The 14,691-nt window shown below is 42.3% G+C and overlaps 1 long non-coding RNA gene across 7 annotated transcripts in view; it reads left to right on the top strand.

Annotated features, from left to right (window-relative positions):
- LOC144295096 (uncharacterized) overlaps positions 1-14,485 on the top strand; it is a 38,999-nt gene extending 24,514 nt beyond the window's left edge. For 6 of the 7 annotated variants that reach the window (XR_013362504.1, XR_013362510.1, XR_013362509.1 and 3 more), the window contains 3 exons: positions 8,096-8,208; positions 9,400-9,471; positions 12,095-14,485. This is a non-coding gene — a long non-coding RNA (uncharacterized LOC144295096). Of the gene's footprint in view, positions 1-2,065; positions 2,703-8,095; positions 8,209-9,399; positions 9,472-12,094 lie in introns of those variants that run through there. The other variant, XR_013362508.1, reaches the window with a different exon arrangement.
- Positions 14,486-14,691: the final 206 nt, after the last annotated feature.

Below are 14,691 nucleotides of genomic sequence, written 5' to 3' on the forward strand. Positions count from 1 at the left end.
ATGGGTTATTGCTGCCAGTAGCTGTTGATCTCATGAAGACCGGCCTGGGAATGTATGAGGCAGTGAAGGATACTTCAGGAAGGAAGATTGAGGCTGCACTCATGAGAAAGAAGTCTAGCATAGGCTGGTGTAGGGAAAGCAGGGAGCTGGCACCCCACAGGGTCGGGGACTCTAGGCTGTGCTCCTATGACCACTGTCGCTGGCACCATTGAAGATACTGTAAAGTCACATGCCCCAGAGACCCATAATCCACTGTTGGTTTTTTCCTTTCATCTGCCAATCTGCTCAAGTCCACAGATTGCATTATTGTTATTATCCTGAATTCTTTCTTTACAGTGTCACAGTTCTAATTAGCTTCATTTCCTGTTTTCTCCCCTTTGGGATTAGTACATGGCATCTGATGGCGTCTGCATGCCCAGAGAGGGTGGGATATAGGAACAAACTCCATGAACTAATAGCCTGGGGAGTGGGTGGCTTTCTCAGGACAGGGGTGAAGCTGGGGGAGGAAGGAAGAAAGCCCAGCAGACAAAGCCTGCTCTGGTTGCTGCTTCCACATCAGCACCCAGTAACCCAGCTGTGAATAATGCTGTTGGCCTGGAGAGACCCCCCACCCCCTCATTGAGTCTGGAGTGGTTCCCTGGCCTTGTATCAGCTTGTGATTTATCTGATTCTTCATTTCCTGAATGGTTTGGCTGAAAGAGCTTCTTTAAGACTTGATGTGCCAATCTAATGATAACTCATAAGGCCGGGGACTGCTGGATGCTCTTGATATTTGTAACTTTTAAGTAAAGTCAGGCCCAGGGACCTTGATAACCTCAGTGCCAAACACTTTGGGATGTTTCATGGCAAAGTGGATTGTTGCATTTTTTAAGATTCAACTTTTTTGTTGTCATTTTTTTTTCATTTCATTTCATTTCATTTCATTTCATTTCATTTCATTTCATTTCATTTCATGGTAAGTTCCAGGCCAAAGAACAAGATATGGTGTTCAAATGTGCCTCTCATTAGCTGTATGTTCATGGCCAAGTTATATAATGCATCTAATCTCAGTGTCCTCCCTGGTAAAGTACAGCTAATAATAATACCTACCACATGGGAGTGAGATGGGAAATAGATAAGATAATGCATGTTTTGGTGCCAAATGGCTGCATATCACCAGCAGTTTAGATCCAGAAGAGCCAAAATCAGCATCATGAGGATCTATGTGGCAGGAGAAGAGGGAGCATATGACAACATGATTGAACCTCAATTATGAGAAAGCATAGTGTAGTGGGGCTAGAACACATGTTTTAGAGTCCAGCCTCAGACCTAAACTCCGCTCTATCATTTATTACGTGGGCAGTACTTTTTTTTTTTTTAAGATTTTATTTATTTATTCATGAGAGATACAGATAGAGAAGCAGAGACACAGGCAGAGGGAGAAGCAGGTTCCATGCAGGGAGCCTGACGTGGGACTCGATCCCGGGTCTCCAGGATCACGCCCCGGGCGGAAGGTGGCGCTAAACCGCTGAGGCACCTGGGCTGCTCATGGGCAGTACTTTTATCTCTCAGTCTGAGCATCTGTAAAACTGGAATAAAAATAGTATTTGCTCTATAGGGTTGCCTTAAGAGTTAAATGAGATGATGCATTGTGTAGATACTTGCTAGACACAGAACTGTTTTCTCTTCTTCCTGGGTCCCTAGTAGACTACATTTCCTAGCCTCTTTGCATCTAAGTGAAGCTGTGTGACCAAGTTCTGGCCAGTGGAGTGTGTGTAGGTGTAAGTTGTATATGCTCCATAGTCTAATCCTTACACCTGAAACCTCCATGGAGTCCTATATACCATCTCTTTCCTCCTCTGCTAGGTGGGGATAGGGGGTCCGGTGGGGTAGGGCTCAGGCAGTGCAGTTGTACAGAGGGACCCTAGATCCCTGAATGACTGGGCAGAACTAGCATTCCTCCCTCTGCTCTGGCCAATCTGCATGTTGGGTTATGGCTGGACCTACTGAGATTTGTAGAGTTGTTTGTTAGAATATTTAATCTATGAGAATGGCTTATTCATTCTCAGAAAGCACATAGTTATGCTTCAATAAATGTTACCTATTATTATTATTTTCTTCCCGACCAGAATGGCTGAGTGGACAGTTCCAAGAACCCCCCCCCCCCGCCTCCCGCCCATGCTTAAATAATACTGAACACCACAAGTGCACTTTTTCTCTCTTCTGGCTAGAAGACTGACTTCTAAATCTCCAGATTCCCCCAAAAAGAAATTAAATTATTCGTTTATCCAATCAGTAAGTATTCACCAAGTGCCTACTATTTATATAGCTTGGTTAGGGGCCAGGAAGTGCAGAGATGACAACACCATCTCCATGGACTCCTCAATTTCATAAAGAGTGACACATAGTAACCACATTATCACGCAGAATAAAATGTATGCCCTAACTCTCATCTCATCATCATAAGTTGTGGCGTATGACACTTCTTTTTTTTCTCTTTATTTATTTTAGAGAGAGAAAGAGAGAGGGAGTGCATGTGTGCACATAATGGAGGGGGAGAGGCAGAGGAAGACTCTCAAGCAGACCTCACTGAGTGTGGAGCCCATCGCAGGGCTTGATCCCAGGACCCTGAGATCATGACCTGAGCCAAAATCAAGAGGCAGCTTGCTCAACCTACTGAGCCACTCAGGCACACCTGGCCTATGATACTTCTTAAAAAATCAGTAATATTCTCAACCCAGGGTGGATCTATGAGAAAGTTCTGCTACTTCCCTGGCAACCTTCTCCTTGACTTTTACCTGCTCACAGAAAGAGAAAAGAAGGGGGTTAAGCCATAGCTGTTGTTTCCTTGAAAACCAAATGTGTCTTTGTATGGTGCTGCTCTGTGAAATCTCATGGACTACCCAGCTTCCCCCTTCCTTTCTCTGCCTCCCCACAACTGAGAACCTGGGCACCAAGGGACCCCTGCTCCTTCTGCACTGTGCTCATATGTTCAGTTTCCCAGGGCAGGATGAGGCGCTGTGACAGTCTAGTACTGCTTCTGTTCAACTTTGCTATATTCTCTTCTTGGAACTCGGGTCACTGAACACACAGAATTCCTTTCTGTCTATTATAAACAACACGATGTATCAGGGAACTCACGTTTGCTGAGCCTGAACCCACATAAACCGTCACAAACTTTTTCAACACAGACCTCCAGGCAGCTACCAACCAATCTTTGTTTGCCCAAGAACTAGATGATCTCCAGACATTGTTGGTAACAATAATAATAATATTCATTCCCTTAAACTTATTTTCAAAAACACTTCTAAATATATATAATCTAATAAGCATCTTGAGGGTAGGATGGTGTATACTATTTTTGTAGCCTTCCCCCACTGTTCTCAGCTCTCAAGGAGAGCTCAACAAATATTTGAGGACTGAGAAGGAGCCTCCTCCTCTTACTCCCTTTTTCTGATTTTTAAAATTGAAGTATAACTGATGTACAATATCATATTAGTTTCAGGTACACAATGTGGTGACTCAATATTTATAAACATTGCAAAATGATCAACATACTGAGTCTAATTACCAGCTTTCACCTTACAAAGTTAATACAATATTATTGTTTATATTCCCTATGCTGTATATTACTTCCCTGTGACTTATTTATTTTATAACTGGAAGTTTGTACATCTTGCTACCCTTCACCCATTTTACCTACTCCTCCATCCCCCTCCTCTCCACCAGTCTGTTCTTTGTATCTGTGAGTCTAGTTTTGGTTTTTTTTTTTTTTTGTTGTTGTTGTTGTTCATTTGTTTTGTTTTTTAGGTTCCACATATAAGTGAAATCACAGGTATTTATCTTTTTCTGTCTGACTTATTTCACTCAGCATAATACCTTCTAGGTCCTTCCATGTTGTTGCAAATGACAAGATCTCACTTTTGCATGGCTGAGTAATACTCCATTATATATACCACATCTTCTTTAGCCATTCATGTGTTGATGGACACTTTAGTTGCTTCTATGTCTGGCTATTGTAAATAATAATGCAATGAACATAGGGGTGCATATATCCCTTCTTCTTATCTGTGCTTTCATTCCCTTATGATTCTTTCTCAATCATAAGTACCAGTCTCATTAACACTGCCCGTTTGATAGGGAATGATGTGACCTTACAGGTTCATCTAGTTCACCCCTCTGCTTCCAAATAGGCTACTTCAGTCATTCAGCATTGACAAGTGCTGAGTCTACTGGAAGAGGACAGCTGCTGGGGTCAAGAGTTCTTTCTTGGAATGCCTGCTGGTAAAACCAACGGAAGGTCTTTGGACCTGTTTGCTAATGACTAGTTGGCCCAAAGGATTCTAAATCCTGACCATAGATTTTCCTTCTGAATATATCATTAGGTCTGCTTGTGTGCCAGACCAGCTCAGGGGCAAGACTTTGTAACTGTGCCTTTTCATTCATTATTATTTTTAGGGCAGATCTGTTTCTCATTGACTGGGGCTTATTGTACCCCTCCCTTGCCTTGTCATGCTTAGGACAGCCCACTTGGCGGCTCTCCAAGGACCATGCTTGCCTGGAGGTGTTGTCGCCTGCCTCTCCTGACTGGCTGGTACAGGCCTGGGCTAAGGCCGCCTTTGTTCTTTCACAGTGGGTTGCTTTTCCTTGGGCTTGAATGGCTCAGCAAATTTATTGGATGCTCTGCAGGGTGGAAGGCCTGAGTGGCAGAGTTTATGTTGGAAACTGTATGTTGTTCTGGGTTATTCTCATGGCACCTGTATTTTTTCCTTTTTGTCTAATAGGGTGAATGGTATGGCACTGGAGTGAGGCAGGGAAGGGGTCTTGCACAAGTCAGTGAAGACAGCCTTGTACCACGAGGGCTCTCTCCCAGCAACGTGAAGGCTGGTAGTGACCCAAGGGGAGAGGGAGCCAATGAGGGTGTGGTGAGACAGCTGTTCAGACTCAAACCTACCCCCAAGCATTGGCAGAGAAAAGGGAAAAGAGGGAGACACAATAAAAGGAAAACAAAAGATAGTAATAGGTGAGGAAGATAGGAAAGAGGGCAAAAATGGGAGAATGTTTTTTCAATAAATCCCTTCTAGACTACTTCAGCCTCATTTGAATTGCTACAGAATCTATTATATACACCAAATAATCCACCTCACACTGTATTCAGGTGTGTGACATAGATGTCACTCTAGCCTTGCCTCCCCCTCAGAAACTGAACTCCTCTTTGGTCTGAGTTCTAGTCCACAGTGAGTAACCACTGAAAGCCCCTTGCCGCCCTGTTTGCATCTCCCAACCTCATTTCATCGAACTTCTTGTGTCTTCACTCCTCAGACTGTGGCCTCCCCTATCCTACATCATCTACCTCAAAGCTGCTGATTTCCTTGGGGGAAAATAAAATCCACTCATACTAAGAATGTCACAGAAGCAGAAAGTTTATAAAGCACTGGGGAGTAATGACATTCTCCTGGGAACAACTTCTGGCCGCCATCTTTCACTCAGCTCCCCTTTTTGCTCTGGCACCTTTCTCCTAGGTCTGTGCTCACATCTCCCCACATTTCCCTCAGTGTGAGGCTTTTAACTCTCTCTCTTCCCCTCTGACACTCCCCTCCAGCTACTTCTCTGGAAAATACAACTCCTTACCTTTGCATGGCACCGTACAGTTTATGAGGTGTCTTCATAAGCCTCATTAAAAAAAAATCTTCATGATAATTTTATAAAACTCAGATATTAATTCAGCTAATACCTCGTAGAACTAGGCTTTAAAACTATACTGTGTTCCTCCATGTGCAACATCCATCCACCTCTCAGGAAGAGCGAGGAAGGGAATGGGTCTCTGGGTGGTCTCTAGCTGGGTCTCTGAGGTGGAGAAGAATGTAAATAGAAACGTTTCTCAGGCCCCAGAATCTCCCTGTTAGCTTTTTTTTTCTAGTTCACTAACTGAAGTTTATGACCAGTTATTCTTCACTTATCCATTCATTCTCTCATTCATTCATTCGTTCATTCACCCAGCATATCTTAGTGTCTACATCATTCCAGGCAGCAGTAGTGCTTCTGTTTCCTTGGCTTTCTGTGGAGGGATATGTGCCTCTGCACAGCCACAGGGCTGGTGTTCTGGTCCGGAACCAGAAGCAACCTCTTGGAGAATTCTAGCAACAGGAGCTAAGTGGGCCCTTCCTCTGCAACAGTGCCACCTCCTTATTTTTCAGCCACACCCCTGGGCAAAGAATAAGACCACATACTTTTCTATTAATATACATAAGACTCTGTTCCAGAGAAACACTTCAATGCTCTCCATCATCCAGGAACTTCTCAGATGGAAGCTGGATGTTGTGGTTATCCAGCTGATCTGCTTCCTCCTACTTGATGTGCTTTCTACACATGGCTTCAAAAACCCCTTCTCTCCTGGTTTTCCCTGTACCTCATTGGTTGTTCCTTTTTAGGCGCTCTGAAGTTTTCCTCTCCAGGGCTCAACACTTTGTCTTTTTTTCCCCACTACACTCACTTTCTTGGTGATCTCATCCAATCTCATGCCAACAATGTCCCCATTTATCTCTCCATCACAAATCCAAGCTAGTTTATAGTAGATACATCGAGCTCCATAGTCCAAGAGAAACTCATCATCTTTCTTCACAAACCTGCTTTGCCTGTAGCTTCCTCCACTTCAGCTGATGGCAACTCCACTTTTCCAGCTGCTCAGGCCAACAGCCTTGGAACCATCCTTGACACCCTTCTTTCTCTGATTCACATCTAATGCATTAGCTTGACATGAGTCTAATCCAGTATCTCCCACTTCTTACAACTGCACCACTGTTTCATTTCCCATCTCTCTCCTAGTTCATTGCAACACTACCTACCTGGTCCCCCTTCCTTTCTCCTTACTGTCTATTCTCAACACAGCTTCTAGAGGGATCACTTTAAAACGTAAGTCGAATCATGTGACATATCTTTTCCCCTTACTGACAAACCTTAATGACATATCTTGACTCAAGTATAAGTCAGAGTCTCTACAATGACGAAGTAATTGATCACATAAATGGCTGCAGTTCTCCACTCCTCCTTACATCTGCCTATTTTGCAAAGTAACCATACAACTCCTCCCCACAAAAGGTGAAGTCTTTTGCCCACACTTTGAATCTAGGCTGGCCCTATGATTTGCTTTGGCCAAATGCAGTATAAAGGATTGTGTGCCACTCTGAGCCTGGGCCTTTCTTGGAACCATGTTATATCCATGTAAACAAGTCCAGGCTAGTCTGCAGGATGATGAGAGACATGTGGTCTAGTCACCTCCTTGCCCCAGCTGGCAGCCAGTCAACAGTCAGACATGGGAATGACGCCATTCTAAAATAGCCAGCCTTAAACCAAACTACCACCTATCCTCAATGAACAAATCCAGCTGAGATAAGTCCAGCCTGACCAAGATCATCAGAGCCCAGCTGAACCATAGACTGAGGAGCAGTAAAAGAAGATTATTAATTTAAGCTACTGGGTTTGTGGTTGTTTTTTTATGCAATAGTTTTGTGAGAATAATAAAGTGATACAAATGACCCACAAAGCCCTCCATGGTCCACAACTTCCTTATTTCTCTAACTTTATCTTCTACCACTTTTTGGAAGCCTCATTCACCATGATCTCCTTGCTTTTCCTGGACTATACCAACCATGCTCCATGCCAAAGACTCTTCAGCAAGGGTGATACTCAAAATATTTTTAAACATTAGGACATGAGGACTGACAAATCAGAACAGTCAAGGAATCAGAAGAGAGCAGGATCAAAGGTCCTGATTGCCCTGTGCTGAGCTAGGAATTTATCTTTTAACTGCTGGATTGTGGGGAACTTTCCAAAAGAGAGGCCAGGACAGCCAACCTGAACAAGGCAATCATAGAGGGGCTCCAGGCCATACTTGTTTAACAACTTGTGAGAAAATATTTTAATATTTTAACAGAAATATCAGCTCTAATTCTAAGTAAGATGTCCACCACCATCCTATCCCCATCTCCCTCACTCCAGCACACTCTCTAGGCACCTTGTTTTACTTCATATTTCTCCAAAGCACTTTTATCACTACTGATTTATAATATATTTGTCTGTTTATTTGTTTATTACATTTCTACTCCTCTCCTTTTAGAACAGTGCGGCCCAAGATGTTTCTGTAATGATAGAAATGTTCTACTTCTGAGCTGTCCAATACAGAAGCCATGAAGCCACATATGATTAGTAAGCACTTGAACTGTGGCTATGGTGAGTTAGAAAATTAAACTTTAAATTTTATTTAATTGTTATTACTTTAAATTTAAATAGTCTCCTGTAACTATTTTTTAAAGATTTATTTACTTATTTTAGAGGTGGGGAAGGGGCAGAGGGAGAAGGAGAGAGAGTCTGAAGCAAACTCTGTGCTAAGCACAGAGCCCCACCAACACAGGGCTTGATCTTAGGACCCTGAGATCACAACCCGAGCTGAAACCAAGAGTCAGACACTTAACTGACTGCACCATCCAGGCAACGCACTTGTAACTATTATCTACCTCACTGAACAGCAATCTTCAGAATTTAATCAAGTACAGACTTTTGCAACTTCTTCACTACTATACCCCCAGTATTTAGAACAGAATTTGGCTGAATAAACCAATGAGCAAGTGAATGAATGTGGCATGCAGGGATGGCAGTAGAAGAGGACTGTCCACACCAAATGTTCTAAAGTCCATTGGAGGCCATGATGGGAGATGGTTTGGGAAACATAAAAAATGGACTTCTTACCTACTCCCCACATCAAGCTCTTAGGTTGGTGGGATGTACTGAGTAGGGGAAGATTCCTTATCTGGATCACAGTGCATTTATTTTTCACCTTTATCCCAATTGGTTAACAAATAGGCTGGGCCTAATAAGAGATTTTCTCTGGCCAGTCCTTGTGGAATATCGGTGAAGAAGAGGACCTTCTAGCACGAGACTTTCTTAACACCAGTTTTCAGGGGCACCTGGGACAGAGTTCAGATGCTGCAGAATGATTCCTCTATAACACCAGAAGGAACCCACACTTGGGAACTGTTCTGCCTACTGACCCTGTGGAGCTGGGAAGGTCCATGGAGAGACACACCTGCACCTACACATCAGGCAGCACTGAGTGATTCTGGGGACTAGTCATAGGCATATACACCAACAACAACCAGTCCCAGCCACTGGTGTCTGCATTACCCAACCCCCGGACCAATACTGGCTAATATTATGCTCTTACTGCACTATCCAAACTAGTTTGCTTGTGACAGTCCTGGTTATACATGCTGTTCCAACACTCAGCCTGTGTTGTATCCTCTCACTCTCCAAAGTGTCCTAATAAATTATGGAAGATGATAAATTATATGGTCATCTTAGTCAGGCATTATTTTAAGCATTTCACTTTTTTTTTCTCTTACATTTATACTTTATAATCCAAAGGGCAAGTATTACCACCACTCAACCTGGAACCTGAGAGACTCAAGGACTGGCCTGTTGTTCTGGAACCAACAGGTACAGATTTTGGCAGTGACTGGATAAATCAGTGAGCCTCGTTCCTGGGGCTCTTAGGAACGTAACACAGATCAAGCACTGCCTCCCACCTCCCAAGACATGTTTCCATTGGAGAGCAGACCTGCCAAGGAAGAGTCTTTCCCATGGCAGACAATTGCTTCTTTCTCAGGCAATCAGTAGCATGACAATTCCCAGGGCAAAGGTGCCCATGTCTGCTCTTTTGGGACCATTTCTCACCTCCAGCAGAACAATGCTCACACTCCGGCCTTATTTCATGAGAGCCAATGTTTCTCCCATGGGAGGATTTGAAACTCTTGTAAGGAAATGGAGCCTTCCAGGGCCAGGTCCAAAGAAAGCTAGCAGAGACCCTGTTGCAGAGTATGGATAGAGAGGTCTAGTCCGTTCCAAGTCTGGTGTCTCTTCAACAGATTCAGCATATCAAGTCAGGGCTGAGGAAGAGACAGGAAAACCAGAATGCACCAACCACAGTTCTGTAATTCAAAGCAAAATCAAATTAACTCATGGAGTTGGATGATTTCCAGTTTGCTTATAAATGTCACAGAAAGGCAGTGGCAACACCATGGCTGTATTCCCTCTTTTTTCACTTTTCTTTGGAGTCTTTTTATTTTTATTTTATTTTATTTTATTTTTTATTTTTTTGGAGTCTTTTTAAAAGAAACTTTCAGCTCAGTGTATCATTGAGAATGTTAACAATAGCTTACCATTGAATAGCTCTTTATAATACAGAACATGTCTTTCAAAATAAAAATGTCTTTCACATCTGTTATCTCAATGGGCCTGACACTAACCTTATGAGGTAGACAGTTCTGTTATTAATAACTTTGTTTTAAAAGCGAGCCCACTAAGCTCTAATGAAGTTAAGTGATTTGCCCAAATCCACCTGTGTTATGGTAATAGTAAGTTTCATTTACAGAATGCTTAAGTGCTTTACATACATCATCTCACATAATGTTCACAGCCCACCATAGTGGGAGATGTTCTCTTAGGGAACAGAGTCTAGATGGAGTGCATGCCCAGAGTCGAGTCATCCAGCTGGGAAGAGGTAGACCTGGGACACAAACCTAGCCCCACTCAAAGCCCAGGCTGACTTGAAATCTCGTGTTTTCCCCAACATGTCAAAGAAGCTTTATGTTTCTAAAGTTTGATTTGAAATGGGAGGAGCTATCTTACTAGAAGTGTGAGATTTTTCACTGGACAAAGGGACGTTGGTTAAAAGGAATCCCAGAGTTAGATAAGAAGAGAGTCTCAGGGGTGCCCACACTGCTAATCTTTTTATAAACATAATCTCATTTGTATACTTGGCTGCCCTGGGAAATTGGAATTATTTCCATTTTACAGATGAGGAAAAGAATACTTTGTCCATGATCACAAAGTTAATTAGTGACAAATTCAAGATGTGAGCTCAGGTCTGCCTGAGATGTTAAAGATTATGTTTTTAGCAGAAGGCACAATTTACATATAGTAGAATGCCCAGATTTTAAGTCTACAATTCCATGCATTCTGACAAATGCATATAATCCATACTCTAAACTATATGTCTAATATAACATATATATAATTGGTTCTGTGTCCCTGGAGAACCAACACTAATACAAGTCTGCAGATCAATCTGTAGGGATCTGACATCTTAACAATTTAGAATCTTCTAATCCATCCATACATCATGCTGCTTAAGTTCTCTTTAATTTCTCTCAGCAATAATTTACAATTTTCAGGTCTTGAGTATCTTTTTTAGATGTACATTCCCAAGTATTAGATGGTTTTTGATGTTACTATAAATAGTATTTTTCAAAATTTCATTTTGTAATTATTTGCTGCAGCATATAGGATTATATTTTACTTTTTAAAAACCTTGATCTTTCATCCAGTGACCACAGAAGATTTTTAACTAGTGCAACGAAATGATCAAAGGGGTATTTTAAGAAGAACAATTGGAAGAATTGCCCACTGCCATATTGGTTGGATGCATCCCCATGAGGCTAGGCGAGCCTTACTCTGAGCCAAGACCACAGAGAGTACTTCTGACCTCTGACAGCTGCCTGTGCATTTGCACTCCTGGTCAACTGTGTTTGCTTTGGGGCCAGAGAATTTTGGTCCCAAAATGATAGTGGCAATCATCATTCATCACCCCAGCTGGCAAAGCGGCTCAAAGCACATACCTTAGGAATGGAAGTGCAGTGGTGTCCTCTTGGTCTGTGAAGACTGAAGGAATGCTACTATAAATGACACAGTATGCCAAAGCTCCCTTTCACATAAGTTGATGGAGGCTGAGGAGGGAAATGTTAACTATATACTTTCTGAAGCTCAGGAGAATTGTGAGGATATTCATTTATATCCAAGTTTTTCATTATCTGCCCCTTTCCCCCATCCCGGTTTTCTGGAACTGGCTTAGAAACCTAGTGGGGGTCCGACAATCATTCTCTACTTCTATCTATATTTATAAATCATTGGGCTGAACTTGGGAGAACTTTCTTTTCTTTTTTTGGGGGGGGGAGAATTTTCAAACACCCCTTTACTTCCCTTTTGTAGGGATGCTCCAAAACTTTAAGCTTATTATTTTACTAAAGCAGGAAGGTTGACAGAAAGCTTTTAATTTCCTTAGGAAAGAAGAAGAAACAGAAGAAGGAGAAGGAGAAGGAGAAGGAGAAGGAGAAGGAGAAGGAGGAGAAGAAGGAGAAGAAGGAGAAGAAGGAGAAGAAGGAGAAGAAGGAGAAGAAGGAGAAGAAGGAGAAGGAGAAGAAGAAGGAGAAGAAAAAGAAGAGGAAGACCTAAACATTTGCATCTTAAACATCCTGTTCTTTTCTTTCCTTTTGGTAACTTACTTCCTTATCTTGATAAATATAATGTTCCATGCCCTTCTTCAATATGCTTCAAAATTTCAAAATACATTATATATCACAAATAACAATAAACTGAACAATGTTAGAGCATATCTATTTTCAAACTCTGAATGCTTGTAAAGGTTCTGACATGCCTCCTCTCTCTACCAGTTGAAACATTTATTTTAAAAGTGCGTTTTCAAGGTATCTTTACTGGTTTTAAATTGCAAAGGAATGCAAGATATGAGTAAGATTTTCTAGAGCCTGGAGACAATAGACACTGCACATAGTTTTACAAAGCACAGACTTTTTAAAATCTGTACTCATTTGTAAGTCACCTTATATAGCTTTGACAGCTTGTACATTTATAGAACTCTTCAAAGTTTCCCTCTGGTGGGATCCCTGGCTGGCGCAGTGGTTTGGCGCCTGCCTTTGGCCCAGGGCGCGATCCTGGAGACCCGGGATCGAATCCCACGTCGGGCTCCCGGTGCATGGAGCCTGCTTCTCCCTCTGCCTGTCTCTGCCTCTCTCTCTCTCTTTCTGTGACTATCATAAATTAAAAAAAATAAAAAAAAAGTTTCCCTCTGGTTTATGAACTTATTCCATACAGAGTCTGATGTAAGGAAAGGTAGAAATACTTTACTTTTGGTGCTCTTGGAAGGGCTCTAAGGACAGATCTAATCCCGCTGCATCACCTCCTGCAACACCAGAGATGCTGGGCCATCTGTGAAAGTCACAGAGCTAGCCAGAGGTTTAGCTTGGATGAGGACCACATCAATTGGGTTCTTGAGGGGATTCTTCCTGTTACTTTACATAGTTTGAATCCTTCTCCTCCATTTTTCCCCCTCTTCCACCTGTATTTTCCCTGTAGAACCCTGGTACCCTCATCTTGTCCCATCATAGCGCCCTATTGACCCTACATCCTTTATCACCCTCTGCAGTTTTCAAATCAAAGTGCCTCACCCACTTCCTCTGTGCCCCTCTTCTGGGGGTCCTACCATTGTTGGTAGGCACTCCTCTAAAGAGCCAGTGTGGAACTGAGTATTAATGACTGTTCATGGTTCAGTTTTCCTTCTTGTCTAAAGTAACTTGAATGTCTTATCTCATGGACAACTCATCACAACTTTTCTCAGAGAATTTATTGACATTTCACTATGTGCCAGACACTGTGCTTAAGGATTTCATATAAATTATGTCATGGATATTGTGTGCATTATGTCATTATCTCATTTGAGAAATGAGTTACAAGAGACAAGCCAATGAATGATATATTTAGAGACAGGTGGGGTTATCCTGCCCCTTTTTAGTGATATCATTCAGACAATAGCCTGCTGCCCTGGGCACGGGGCCAGCAGAGGAGAAGAGCCTGCCTTCTTCTCTAACTTCTTCAGCTTTCTGCTTACCAAGTCCTCTGTGTCACTGAATGCCAAAGCAACAGGCATTGCTGCCCGCGAGGGTATTGCCAGAGCTGCTCTTCTAACTAAGCTTCTCAGAGTTGCGACTGCTAATATGCCCTGGATAGTCCAGGGCTCTGAAACCTATTGTTTACCAACAAAAAACAGCCAGGCTACAAAACACCACATGTGGCTTAAATGGAGAAGGGCCTAGAAAAGAGGCCCTTGATGTAAAGTTAAACATAGTTTTCTACTCAGCAAATAGCCTTTTGTACCCATTCTCCTGCTTTGACAGAACAGAAACAAAACAAAACAATTACTGTCAGATAACAACTGCAAAAAAAAAAAAAAATCCAAATCTCATGGAACTTCTATAGTGCTTTTACTATAACTCTGTTTGAAATCATTGTTTTAGGGTTTATTAATATTTCCAGTGAAAGATCCAATATGGAAACACCCTCATCTGCACAGAGTTTATGCATGGTACTACACAGTACTTTATGGTTTCAAAAGCAGCACACTAACAGCAACTTTGACTTTCAATGCTAGGTGTTTTGGAGACTTATCTCTCAGATGGAGGTTTTAAAAGTTGGGGGGCCAGATGTGGGGCTCGAACCCTTTGCTCTTCAGGGAGAGGCTTAGGTTTGTGAATTCCCTCCTGATTGTGGGTCACTGCGCTGGGGGTGGAGTTTATTGTATCTCAGCCTCCCTTACTACTTCACTGTGGTTTTTTTCTTGTTTGCCCCACATGTAGAGTTGTTCAGGCACTTTTTGTTTTTGTTTTTATTTTTCCAGAGGAAGTGGTTCCATCTGTACCTATTGATTCTATGTGTCCATGCAAGGAGGTGAGATCAGAATCTTCCTACATTGCCATCTTGAACTGGTCTCATAGCAACTTTGAGAAGAAGGATATGCAAATTAGTGAAGGTAGAGGTCAACTCCAAACACAATGGTCTTTTCTTACCTACTTAACTCATACTGCTGTT

This window comes from Canis aureus, chromosome 23 (assembly GCF_053574225.1).
Source record: "Canis aureus isolate CA01 chromosome 23, VMU_Caureus_v.1.0, whole genome shotgun sequence".
NCBI classification, from domain to species: Eukaryota; Metazoa; Chordata; class Mammalia; order Carnivora; family Canidae; genus Canis; species Canis aureus.